The 14,342-nt window shown below is 40.2% G+C and overlaps 1 protein-coding gene across 11 annotated transcripts in view; it reads right to left on the reverse strand.

Annotated features, from left to right (window-relative positions):
* TENM3 (teneurin transmembrane protein 3) overlaps positions 1 to 14,342 on the reverse strand; it is a 614,727-nt gene that overhangs the window by 231,999 nt on the left and 368,386 nt on the right. For 2 of the 11 annotated variants that reach the window (XM_058669969.1, XM_058669970.1), the window contains exon 1: positions 264 to 303. The exons of 8 other annotated variants lie outside the window; for them this stretch is intronic. The gene's annotated coding sequence lies outside the window, so the exon portion shown is untranslated. Of the gene's footprint in view, positions 1 to 246; positions 326 to 14,342 lie in introns of those variants that run through there. One more of the 11 variants, XM_058669967.1, reaches the window with a different exon arrangement.

Genomic DNA, 14,342 nt, shown 5'->3' on the forward strand with positions numbered 1-14,342 from the left:
ATTTTTTTTTTTGAGGGAGAAAGCAAGTGGTTGAGTTAGAAAAAGAAACCCATGAGTGTACAGCATTTATTTCTTCTCTATGACCTACTATCTGCAGTCGCAAAATTATCTAAGGAAAATTTAAAACAGATACCGAGCAACAAGCTTAAGATACAATTTTGGTTTCTTATGTAAGGCAGAAAAACAGAGAATTTAGGTAAACTATGAAAGTTGAAAGCTGTCGTCTTTCCATGGAATGGAACTCACGTGGAAAGCATACCAACGCACATTAGGTAGCAGCCAGAAGTGAACTTTGCATTTGGCATCAAAGTGGCCTAGATGAAACCAGCACTTAGCAACTACCTCTGGTTGTCATGGAGATCAGATAGAGGTGGAGGAGAATGTATGTGTTCAGTAACCGATGAACCAGATAAAGACAATGCCATGGAAAGAACTAGAGGAAAAGAAATAAAATATTAAAGTATGAGTTTGATATTATTTGCAGGAAAAGATGCAGGGTTACTCTAGTATTGTGAAAGAATATCATTCATTAATAATTAATAGGAATATATATTCAAGACAGGAAGTAAACAATTTATCAAACAACGAAAAAACACAATGAGAAAAAGTATACTATAGTTTTAAAAACAATGTATAAAGCATTACTTTATTAACAAACTCAAGAAAATTTAAAATTGAGAGCATACAGTATGTTCTGGGCTGAGAAAGAAGTGTTTGCAAAGCAAACACATATGTTTGTACCATTCTTGGTTTTACTCTAATTTTAGGTTCTACTAAACAAATATAGGCAGATATTATAGGCAGACATAAACAGCAACAGGTAAAGCTCTCTACTTCCTCAAGAGAATTAATCACATGAGATGCATCAAGAAACAGGAAATACTTATCTTGAAAAAAATACGCATATTCAAGATTTACAAAACTAATACATATGATTCTTTCAGCAATGAACATGCAAATCAGATTCTACGAGTACAAACAGGTTGCAAACCAACATTAAAGACTCGCATGCCTCCAGATCCAGACAGCACCCAAAGCACAACCTCTTGGAGTAAACTCTGTTGATTGGAGGAGGGGCACATGCTGCGCCTTTGCAAAATGCTGATTACTCTTGAACTTTCTTTGGAATATTTGTAAGTCACTCATCCATTTCTAGGATGGCCCAGGGAAAAATTTAATCTTTCATAGACTTCTTTCTTTGTACATTTCTAGGCCATTATGATTGCTTGGGCAGTGTGGGCTTTCAGAGAATAAGGACTTAAATAAACAAAGGAAAACATAAATAGGGAGATAAACATTTAAGAATTAAATAACTATGTGTAGAACACCCACAGCCTGGCCTGGTACTAGGTGTACAGCAGCAAGCAATACAGCCATGATCTCTGCTATCAATAAACTTTCAATATTTTTCATTTTTTTTGAAAGAAAAATAGTAAAAATGAATCAACAGATTAGTACAGTTGCTATGGAAAGAGACAACTGAACAAAGAAAGGGTGAAAGTGATTGGCTCTCGTTAGAGTGGTGAGGAAAACTTTCTTTATGGAGTTGATATTAAACTCAGATCTACAGACAGACATAAGCTGCCACACAGAGAAGAGAGGCACTGTTCCCAGAAGGAACTAGCAACAGACCACCACTATGGACGGAGGCCTTGGCAAGTTGGAAAGCTTAGAGGCCAAAGACCTGGGTAAACACAGGAAAAAGGCCAGACTGGAATGGGAGGTCAATGATGGAAAATGGGAGGCCATGGCCAGTTCTGGGAACAACACAACTGGGAATTGCCTTTGACTTAAAACATGTTCTGGCCATCAGGAGGTAAACCAGGAGGCAATTTCAGTTGTCCAGACAAGACAAGATAGCAAATGACTTAGATCTGGGTGGCTGGAATGCGGCTGAAGACCAGCTGGCAATTTGAACTTCATTATAGAGATACTAACCACAGTTTGCTGATACAGGCTCTACCCCCAAATATGCTTGATTCATGGATTCTCACAAATTCACTAGATAGATTTCCATACAAACTATAGGCACAAAACAACAAACAAACAAAAAACCCAACAACAGTATTGTTGTCTTACTTTCCTGAATTTTATCTGACTCGTATGACAGAATCATCGGTGTGTTATTGTAGAGCTGATGGCATGTGAGAGCTCTACCACCTTGGCTGAAAACCACAGTATTTTTATGAGCAGAGAACAACTTGCTATTGCTTTTAATTTTCTTAGATATGTGAGACAAAATCACATCTCTTAGGGGACCTCAGTTAAAACGGGTGTTGTCTTCACTCTTCACTGCTGTTCATGATGCAGGAGCTCCTGATCTACTCCAGATCTTGTTTGGATGATAATATTTGCTCAAATTCACCCAGATGAGGACTCACTATATCATAAATGGAAGACACTGTCCATAATTGGGCAGAGCACAGATGTAACTCCAAGTCCACAGCTTTCAGAAACTCAGATGTTGGAAAGCAATTCCACAGACACCCTCCCCCCCGAAAGGATATCTCTTTCATCCTAACCCTACCCTTTTGGCCAAGATGAGACAGTTAAGGGACAGCATAATTTTATTTGCTAGTGGAGGGAAACGAAGAAAAGGAAAGAGGCCAGAGATATGGTAGAGTAGAGTTAATGTGTCTGAGAGAACATTGCCCAAAATAAGGCTAAGAGTAGTAGGCTATGCTTCTGCCTGAGGTGCTGGCATCCTATATGGATTTTGGTTTGCATCCTAGCCACTCCACTTCCAGTCCAGCTTCCTGCTTGCAACTTGGGAGGGTAGCAGAGGATGGCCCAAGTCGTTTGTCCCCTGTATCCATGTAGAAGACCCTAAAGAAGCTCCTGTCTTCAGATGAGCTTGGTTCTAGCCGTTACTGCGTTTGTGGAGTGAACAAAGGATGAAAGATCTCTTTTTCCGCTCTTTCTCTCTGTAACTCTGCCTTTCAAAAAAAATTTTTTTTAAATCCACAAAGCTGTGCTGGAAGGGCCTGAGTCGATGTGTTATGCATGAAATTTGAATTGGAACCTCAAGGGCAAGTAAAAATTGGAAGGGTGATGAAAAACAGAACAGGGTGGGACACAGTTTGTATGATTAAGAACTTACAAAGCATGTAACATTCTTCCTTTAAAAATGTTTCTTTTCTTGCTTATTTTCATTTACTTGAAAGGCAGAACAACACAAGAATGCGATGGTCATTCCCCAAATGTTTGAATGTGCCAGGCTGGCTTCACACAAAGTGAGGAGCTCAAACTTCTGTTTGGGTCCCCCACGTGAGTGGCAGGGGCACAAGCACTGGGGCCATGGTCTGTGGCTTCCCAGCATGAATTGGCAGGACTGGATTGGACTGGGAGTAGCCAGGATTGGGAGTGGTGTTCAGATATGGGATGTGTGCATCCTAGGTGGTCGCTCAACCCACTGTACCACAATGTCTAACCTTGATTATAACCATCTAAAAATATTTGTTAGTAGCAATATAAACCTACAGATTAAATTGTAATTACGGGCCCAATGTGGGAGCCTAGCAGCTAAAGTTCTCGCCTTGAACGTGCTGGGATCCCATATGGGCGCCGGTTCTAATCCTAGCCACTCCACTTCCCATCCAGCTCCCTGAGTGTGGCCCTGGAAAGCAGTTGAAGATGGCCCAAAGCCTTGGGATCCCGCACCTGTGTTGGAGATCTGGAGGAGGTTCCTGGCTCCTAGCTTAGGATCAGCACAGCACTAGCTGTTGCGGTCACTTGGGGAGTGAATCATAGGATGGAAGATCTTCCTCTCTGTCCTCCTCTCTGTATATCTGACTTTCCAATAAAAATAAATCTTAAACTGTAATTGCAATCTCTCACTAATTCACACAGGTAAATGTCAGGACATTCAGAGTAACACTGGTAGCATGTTACCTTTCTCTTACTTTTAGTTATTTGAGAAAGCCTCACTTTCTAAAAATAAGCTCTATGCATTTTTTGTTCTTTTGAATTTTTATGTATTTGAGATGCAAACAGTGATTGTGCTTGCTTTCTTGCTCACTCTGCTTTTCAAATGAAAAAAAAAATTGCACTGCTGTGTAAAAACTTGAGATGATCTATAAAAGGAATTCTCAAAATCAGTTGAAAGGGGTTGGTGTTGTGGCATAGTGGTCCATGCTGCCTGTGTGATGCCGGCAACCCACAGGAGCACCAATTGGAGTCTCCAGCTCCCTGTACTGTACCTGGGAGTGTAGCTGAAGGTAACCCATGTTCTTGGGGCCCTGCCACCCATGTGGGAAACCCACATGGTGTTCCATGCTCCTGCTTGCAGCCTGCCAAAGCCCTGACCATTGTAGCCATTTGAGAAGTGAACCAGTAGATGGAAGATTTTCTCTGCCTTTTGAATAAATATTGTTCTAAAAAAGTATATGGAAAATGTCTATTAAAAAAACATGGGTTTCAAAAATGTTTGCATGGACATAGTTCTCATTTCATTTTTTGTCATTTTTGATGTTATTTTGTACATGTATCTTTATTGTTCACAACTCCTAAACCAATAGTTGGCATGAAGTGCTTAATAAATACTGTTAATGCAATTCTATTGCCTTATTTTCTCATTGCTGGCAAAAGATTTGTGACCACTACATACATTTTTTAACATCTTCCATTTATTTTTATTTACTTGAGATGTAGACATACATCTGGGAACTGCCCGAGAAGCCTCAATTAATTAAACAATGGACCTCATGAAGCAGTGGAGGGGAGGGAGGCAGAAAGAATGAGAAACCTGCTCATTGGTCATTCGCCCAAATGCTTGCAGTGGGTGGGGCTGGAATAGGTAGAAGCCAGATGTCCAGAACTCAATCCAGGTGTCCTGCATGGGTGGCACAGACCCAGTCCCTTGAGCCAGCACCTGCTGCCTCAATGGGTAAACATTAGCAGGAAGCTGGAATCTGACCTGGAACCTGGACCTGCACCTGCCCCTTCTACGTGAAATGCACACCTCTGGACACCTGCTTTAAAAGAAAATACTCTACAGTAGAAAACAAAACATTGCCAACATTTTTTTTTTTTTTGCTGTTCTAGGTAATATCTTCAATTTTAATCTTTCCTAGGGCTTCACAAAACTCACAGGAAAAATGTAGCAGTTAGAAAGTAAGATAAGCAAAAGCTAAAAATAGAGATCTAGGTTACAAAAGCTTGAATTTACATCACATTGTATCATCAATCTTCTTAAAACTTATTTATTTGAAAGGCACTAATTCATTTTCCGAATATTTACTGATCCTTACTGTGTTCTGAGATCCTGGCCACAACTCAGGTCATTGTCATCATGGACATTGTGGCTGACCATAAATTTTCCCAACAGCCTACCAGTCAGCGCCAGTCAATTCTGGGAGACACCTCAAACTCAATATAGCCAAAACAAAAACCCTCAATTTCTCCCCAAGACCAATCTCACCCATACCACGTGTTTTCCATCTTAGTAAGTAATCACACTTGACATCCAAGAATATAGAATTACTAAAACAGTTAAGTATATACCGCGCAATGTGTGCAACAGAGGTGAAAGAAAATGAGAATTTTTAAAGAAAATAAATGTATGTGCAACGGAATGAGGAAACATGTCCTAAAAGCAGGGCACAGTCTCTTGTCTGTCTCCTCTAGCCAAAGGTAAACACTTATCTGCCCCTTCTCTAATTCTCTAAGTTGATGGAGTGATACAGCTGGATCAACAGGGTCATAACCCTAGGGCTGAATGAGTCATTAGCTTCCCCAGTAGAAAAGAACCTTGATGACCGGTACTGTCTGGAGCGGCTTGTTTCAGGGGAATTAAACATCCCAAACTTGCCCACCAGAAGAGCAAGGGAGAGAGGAAGAAACTAGGTATCCATATTTATGTCCATAGAATGAGTGAAGACTGGGCTTTCAGTCCTGTACGGAGATGCCATCTCCGATCTATCTGATCTATCCATTGTAGGAATTTCTGCCTCTTCACTTTTTCTAATTAGCTATGCTAAAATCACCTTCTTGATCAAAGGCCACCAATCTAGCCGTCAATACAACTTCCAAGGTTCAAATCAGTGCTAACAAATGGAAGGCACTCTGTTAGTAGGTGAATAAATGTAATTAAAAGTTGCTCTTCTGGGAGAAATTTTAATGCTATATGAAAATTTAATATCACTTTAATGATCTCAGACTGATGCTAACAGTTGTTGATGATCATGAACTTGGATCATATATCCCAAATGTTCCTCTATAATTCCAGTTAGCATTTTAGCATGCTCAGTTCTCTGTATCCTAAAAAGGCTCCCTGTACCACATAGACAACTACTTCATTATTCATCTCTTATTCATTATTGCACTTTTTGGAACACTTATTCCTTCTCCTGTCTCGCTTTCCTCACCTGCTACTTATCTTTTAATCCATTCCAATTTGGCTTCTATTCCTATCCCTATGGAGAAGCAACTGCTAAGATCATTAATGGTCTTCATGTAAATCAATCAGGCAGAAAAGTTCTCAGTTTTCCTCTGACAGGCTGATAGTTATCCCCACCGCTAATTGCGTCCCTCTTGGAAAGCTCCTTTCACATGCCTTGTGTGGTGCCACATTCTTCACCTCCCAGCACTTCTGCCTGGTCCTCCTGTTTGTACCTTCTTAGTTTATTATGTAGGCTCCTGGCTCTCACCTCTTCTCTATGCTTTCCTTTAAAGCAGGCTCCTCTACATCCACGCATCAATTACCATTCATATAAAAATCATTTTAAAATTCATATATGTAGCCCTCACATTTCCCATGAATATTTCTGCTAATTTGATATCTCCACGTGGATGCTGTAAAATGCTTCAATCTCAAAACACAACTCATGATCTTCTCCCACTCCTAAACCTTGTTAAAGAGCAAGGATTACCCCGTTTCAGAAAATGACACCATCACCTACCTTGTCACGCAAATCATAAAAGTCACTGTCATCCTAGAAAGCACTTTTTCCTTCACTCTTAAATTCAATCTATATTACTATCTTCTCATTATAATCTTCCAATATCCACCCACTTCTCTTTACCACTTCCCCACAGTTTTGAATTCATTCTGTATTTAAGCAAATAATTCAAAATACCAATCCGGTTACATCTCCCCAACCCTGAGCACTTTTTAAAAGAAAATTATTATTTTTTTTATTAGGAAGTCAGAGCTAGAGAGATGCAAATACAAACAGAGAACTTTCATCCACTGGTTCACACCCAGACAGCCACAAAAGCCGGCACTAGGCCAGGACAGAACTAGAAATCACGAGCTTCTTTTGGTTCTCCCACATTGATGCAGGGGCCAAAGCAATGATGGTCTGCAAAGCTACTTTCCCAGGCCATTAACAGGCAACTAGATCAGATGTGGGACAATTGGGACCTGAATTTTTGCCCATATGGGATGTCGGCTTTACTCGTGGGCTTTTCCCACTATGCCACAATGCCTGCCCCAACCCCAGGACTTTTTATTATTTGTTGGATAAAGATCTAAACCCTTACACTTAGCTTGCCTCTGCAATGTATTTCTTTGTTTTCTGTTACAGCAATAATTATCTTCTCTCATACATACTATGTCTCCTCCTGCTACTTTTCCACATATGCTACTATTTTTTTAAAGCTATATCAGGCTTGGCATGATGGCCTGGCAGCTACATCCTCCCCTTGCATGTGCTAGGATCCTATATGGGCACTGATTTGCGTCCCGGTTGCAATATTTTCCATCCAGTTCACTGCTTGTGGCCTGGGAAAACAGTGGTTGACGGCTTGCAGCCTTGGGACCCTGAGCCTACAAGAGAGACCTGGAAGAAGCTATGGCTCCTGGCTTAAGGATCAGCTCAGCTCCAGCTCTGCTTCAGCCAGTGTGGTCACTTGCAGAATGAACCAGCAGATGTCATATATTTCTTTCTGTATCGCCTTCTTTCTATGAATGCACCTTTCAACAAAAATAAATAAATCTTTTAAAAAGTTTTATTTGGGCCCGGTGCCATGGCCTAGCAGCTCAAGTCCTCGCCTTGAACACACTGGGATCCCATATGGGCGCCGGTTCTAATCCCGGCAGCTCCACTTCCCATCCAGCTCCCTGCTTGGGGCCTGGGAAAATATTGGAGGATGGCCCAAAGCTTTGGGATCCTGCACCTGCGTGGGAGACCCGGAAGAGGTTCTTGGTTCCCAGCTTCAGATCGGTGCAGCACCGGCCGTTGCGCTCACTTGGGGAGTGAATTATTGGACGGAAGATCTTCCTCTCTGTCTCTCCTCCTCTCTGTATATCTGACTTTGTAATAAAAATAAATAAATCTTTAAAAAAAGTTTTATTTACATGTAAGGTGGAGAGAGAGAGAGGAAGGGAGGGAGGGAAAGAAAAGGAGAAAGACGCAGAGAGAGAGAGAGAAAACTAGTGAGAGAAGGTGCTCCCATCCACTGGTTAACTCTTCAAATGCCTAAAACCACCAGAGCTGAGCCAGGTCACAGCCAGGAGCCCAAAACTCAATTTAGGTCTCCCAAAACGTGGATGGCAGAAATCCACGTTTGGTTTACCACCTGCTGCTTCCCAGATACATTAGTACAAAGTCAGACTGGAAGCAGAGGTAAGACTCAATCCAAGCACTCCGAAATAGGATGCCAGTGGCTTGATATGCTGTGCTACAATGTCTGTACTGGCTTTACCTCTGTCTGTAATTACCTTCCTTCTCCCACTCCCTTGACCTCAGCTATATCTCACTCATCCTTTAAATATCAACTAAAGTTACAGTTTTTAAATTAAATCCCCAATGTAGTTGTGACTTCTACAAATCATTTGTGTCATCATTTCACTAATGAGTATTTTTAGATTGCAAACTAGCTAATATAAGAGACGTTGGTCTTGATTTTCTAAGCAAAATGCCATGTGCCTCTAGACAGTTCATAAATAATTATAAATGAAATCATTCCAACTCTTCCTGCATATATCTTTGGAAAAAGAACCAAATTTTTGCCCTTTGCTCTCATCTGTTGAATAAGGCAAGCATAACTACCTGTATGGAATGTGAATTTTAAAAAAAAGATACCTAAAAGTTCATACTGAAGCAATTTCTACATTTGCATATTCAGCTGGCAGGTACTATAAGCTTTTCCACTCTTATTCAGAAAGGTCAAGCAAAAGCAACTGAGAAGTGTCTAAGAAACTTCAATTAATTAAACCACAGACATCACAAAGCAGTGGTCAGTGAGCTGCAAGATGAGTCAGTTTCCTTCTATAAACAAACATATTTCAGTTCGCATTGTATATATATACATTGAATATATATACATATTCACAGAATATTGTCTTGGACATGTGGAATCTTTGAAGATGCTTACAACAGAGTTAATAAGGACACAAATGTGTATCAACAGACATACAATATTAACATCTAGTAATTAGTGCTAGCTATGCAAAGTAAACATTGATGGAAAATGCAGAAGTATGAAATAATGAGGTTATGCACGAAGAGCATCTCAGAGAATAAACATTTTAAGCAAAGGTAAACAGAAAAGTGGTGAGGAGAGAGGGCATTTTGAATATGTTTCAAAAGGTTTGCAGGTACAGAGGACAAGAAGTAGGAGAAAGCAAATTGACAGAGGTGGGAACAGTAAATAAAGTTTATTTCACTGAAGTGAAGAATTTGGCTTGCCGAGTTTTGGACCATGAAACAGAGACATATAGTAGCTGGCACAAACAACCAATAAAAAACCTCAAAGTACATATTTAGTAGACAAAATTAGACAAGAAAGAGATCTTATATACATGAGAAATACATAAAGGGTATGCATAAGGTTAGGAGTTATAACCTACAATTACGGATGTTGGTCATGATAAATGACAGTATGAGCTAGTACTGCTGAAAAGTGATTTAAGAAACCACCACTGACACACTGTGATTTATTCATGAGTCTACGGGAAGCTTAGCACAAAAGAGGATAAAATAGAGATCTAGAAACTAGAAAGATTCTCAGAGACAAGAAAAGGCAGCTATGTATCAGAATTTCCTAAACCACTACTTTATTATAACCCTTACCTTACCTTTCATTCATCTGGACATTGCTTCAAAGTACCAAGCCTATCAATATACAATCAATCGTCAGGCTTTTAGTGAATGCTCATTAAAGGTACAAAAAACAAACAGATAAAGAAAAATCCAGATTCTATGACACACAGTGGAAAGTTACTTAACATATTCCACCTGACAAACACTTGACCAGCGAAGTAAGCTAGACCTGATGGCAGGAGAGGCAGCAGATGAAACTTCCAAGGATGTGGGTTAAGGAGCTGAGACATCACAGACATTCTCACCACCAGCTAGTGGTAACAGGCTGAATGAAGCCTGCAATAACGCAAAACGTTTTTGTTTGCGCAGGGTTCTTCCAAGTGATCAGAGTGGGACAACACAGGCGTCAGGCCTTGAAGATGAGCCGTACTTACTTCAGCTTATTTTTCCAGCAAGTCAGTGTTTTCTTTGGCTAAAGGAAAGAAAAAAAAGTGTGTACTTTTCCTGGCAGCCAAGATGTGATCCTCTGACCCACTGGTGAGCTGTCATCAGTCACTAAGAAACCCTACCAGATTTCTAACTGGAATTTCACTCAAGCTAAAAACCATGGCATGCATATCGGCAACTCTTTTGCTCAGATGCCGAGTAGAGGCATTAGTTGTGACATTCCCATTCAATGGTCTTGTAGCCCCATTGTCAGAACAGGGCCACACTCATGGAAGAAAAGACTTGAGCTATTTGAATGTTAATTCTGTAAGAAAGGCTTACAAACCTCAACCAATTTTTTCCCCCCCCGGACAGTGTCAGTGGACCCTGGTCGTTCCAACATAATTGCAGGTTCCAAACTTGGATCTATTCTGAAGAAAGACTTTGTTACGAACAGAAAACAACAAGTAGTATTAATGATATTACAAACACACACATAGATAACTCATGTCAATCTAAGGTCAATTAAAATACACTAACATATTTTTGGCTTCTGCCTTTAGTTTTCATTTGGAGTTTCTCCATAGTGGACAAAACTGCTGTGAGGCGAAATGCTATTTAGAAAAACAAACAAAGAAACAAACAAATAAAAAAAACCCTGATACTTGTGCAGAGGCTAATATACAGTATGTGTCCCCATTCCAAGTGTTTTGCATATGTTAACACAGCTTTACTTATTTTGTTTCACACTAATTCTGAGAAGTATTTTATTAATAGCATAGAATAATGCACAATACAACTCATTATGGATTAAATGCCATTACAATAAAAATTCAGTGTGACAAAAATAAGATTTAGAAGCACATATCTGGCCTACATGTTTGACAAAATGTTTGCTAAATCAATATCAAATTAAAAGTTGACAGTTTAAAATGAGAAAAGACCCTGTTCTCTGTCCAATTCTGGCCTGAGAAGTAATCTTCTATACTGAGTCAATGAGAAAAATAGTATAACCATATCAGTTTTTTTAAAAAAGTAGAATATTACCAAGAATTTTTGAAAATCAAAATTCACCAAACATAAATGAAGGATAAGAGTTTCAAGGTAAGTACCTAGCCCAGTCAGATTTAGTTTGCAAAGGAAAAGCAAAGGCTCTTTTGTTTAAAATTTTCTGCAGCACTTTCTTAAGCAGGGCCAATAGAGAAAGGAACACGTATACCCTGGTTGCTGTTTTCCTTTATACTCAACACAGTCTTTTCCAGACACACACAATAAAATCTCAGCATTGGGCTTACAAAGTGTGCAAGATACCACGACACATTGAGGCAGACTCCACTAATACATCAAAAAAGTTTGCTACAAAACAAGTTATCCACCAAATTCCAGTTCGCATGGATAAGTGAAAAACAGGGTTTTCTCAGGCACTACATGTTAGCTTTATTCACCACAAACCCAAAATACAAGCGCTCAAGTCACTCAAGGAGGCCTCTATTCAGCGGGGAGGTTGCCATGGGGCAGGCAGAAAACAGGAGCAGAGAGACAGAAGATCAAAGCAGGAAGAGACAGAGCATGAGAAGAGAGAAAAAAGTGGGGGCAGGGGGGAGAGGCACCTTTACAACCTCGAGGTGGGAAGGGGGATGCGGGGTCAGAGTTTGGCAGATGCAGCTGGCTGTAGGTGGACACTGGGGATAAATGCCTTAGTGAACTGGTGGAGAGCATGGTTTGAACATGAAGGTCACTAATCTTACCCTGGCAGGCCTTAAGGGGGCCAAGACCTAGAAGATTTACGGTAGTGCTGAGTAAACAGGTGTTCAAGGGGACTGAGACCTAGGGGATTTAAGGTAGTACTGGGTAAGCAGGCATTCAAGGTGACCCAGAGTCAGCTGGAAGGGTCAGTCTAAGGGTCACTGTTCCCTGTCACTCCTTACACTACAAAGCACATGAGAAAAATGATCAATTTTTGTGACCTATCACATCTCTAAGAATATATCATTGTGACACCAGTGTGCTGTTTCTTTTTAATTACAATAATAATTTTTAAAAACCCCAAAAGTCTATCTCACTTTCCACATCATCATTCCTAAGTATGCTCCCAAATTTTATGCTTCAACTGCACCAGAAACAAAAACTGTCCTATAACTAGCTGGGTCACATAACTTTCATCTCACCTAGAAAACTTCTGAGAGCAAGAGGTGGTGTTATCAGTAATGCTGCTGATGTTGTGTGGTGGCCATAGACTCTGGGGAAATGTACCACAGGTGCTTAAACTATGTCCTCAGGGTGATTCCATATCACAATTCTCCAAGATTTCATGCTTACTCAGAGCTTTTACTGTTCCCACCCTGCCTTTTATTTAAATAAAACCCACTTTCAATACTGCCTTCATGTAAACTTATATATACTCAACAACTTAGTACGGGATCCTAGACAATTGGTACAATCTCCCAAGTTTGCGTTTTGCAGTCCAACTGAACTAAATTCTATCTCCAGCATTCATTTTGCCCTCTATTTCTGGGTAACTGAGAATATTTCTAAACACATTCCTTCATGGATGTTGGAGTACAATACAAAATCCAATCAACTCAAGTGACATATTTGCTAATTTTCTTGTCACCAATGTGTTATTATTTTTGCTTTTTCTTATTAACTATAAAAGTTCAACTATTTAACCAGCCTTAATCCTGCTTTGTACATGCCATCAGCAACAACAAATTATTATAACACTCTTGTCATTTTTCTCACCTTTGGGCCTTTACGTTGTCTTCACCTGTTTTCCTAGTTTGACCACTAGTTATCCTATACAGTTCAGCCCAGCCTTATCTCCTGGAAGTGAGTTTGCTTGACTCCTTCCAACCTGGGTTAGGACTGCCTGCAAGACCTTCCTAAGGAGCTAAGAATAATCCAAATAAACAGAAGCAAGGGAAGTTGATGTTGTCATCATTAATCATCCCTCCAAACAGACACCATGGTGATGTTTTAAAATTACATCTTTGTATTCTTAGAGTACATAGCACAGCTTTCCCAGTAAGCATCTATTGAATAAATGACTGACAGAACCAGTCATACAGTAGTTTTACATCACATAAAGCACTTCACAAGATGTTATACATGCAGTAGGTTGACAAGCTAGTAAACAGTAAGTGGCTCCCAGGTTATCAGATGACAACATATGAATGAAAAGGCAGTCTTATGTTAGAAAAACTAGTACTTGAAGAGCCAAGTATTCTTGCCAAGTGAGTGGCAACAATTTTCCCAGGCTCCTTGGAAAAAAAAGTTTGAATTAGAGATATAATTATAAGAATAGACTGCTGGCCTCTGTTTATTAGAAAGCAAGGGTCACCCCCCCAAAATTAAAAGCGACACTAGATGCAGCTGTGAATCCGTATCCACAGGGGGACGGATAAGGTATACATTATGAGAAGGCAGGATTCTGGCTCATAGGGAAGTTTACCTGCTACAATACCGTGACACCTAACTCCTTTGAGTGATCATAAACCTAGGGAGGTGTATTAATATGACTCCCAATGACCCTAATCATCCTCAGGGAATCACCTGTACTCTTGCAAAATAATGCCTTTCTTGTATGCTCTGTAGTTGCTTTTAATAGCCTTATCAGTTGTATTTTGTATTAAAGTTAATACCAATACTTTAAAACCAAAGCCTTCTAAGGCATGTGAGTAATGTCAGCACACTTTCCAGTGAACTTATAAGGTCTATTAAAAATAAACAAACAGGGCCCGGTGGCGTGGCCTAGCGGCTAAAGTCCTCGTCTTGAACGCCCCGGGATCCCATATGGGCACCGGTTCTAATCCCAGCAGCTCCACTTCCCATCCAGCTCCCTGCTTGTGGCCTGGGAAAGCAGTTGAGGACGGCCCAAAGCTTTGGGACCCTGCATCCGCGTGGGAGACCCGGAAGAGGTTCCTGGTTCCC

The sequence above is a fragment of the Ochotona princeps genome, chromosome 11, assembly GCF_030435755.1.
Source record: "Ochotona princeps isolate mOchPri1 chromosome 11, mOchPri1.hap1, whole genome shotgun sequence".
NCBI lineage: Eukaryota > Metazoa > Chordata > Mammalia > Lagomorpha > Ochotonidae > Ochotona > Ochotona princeps.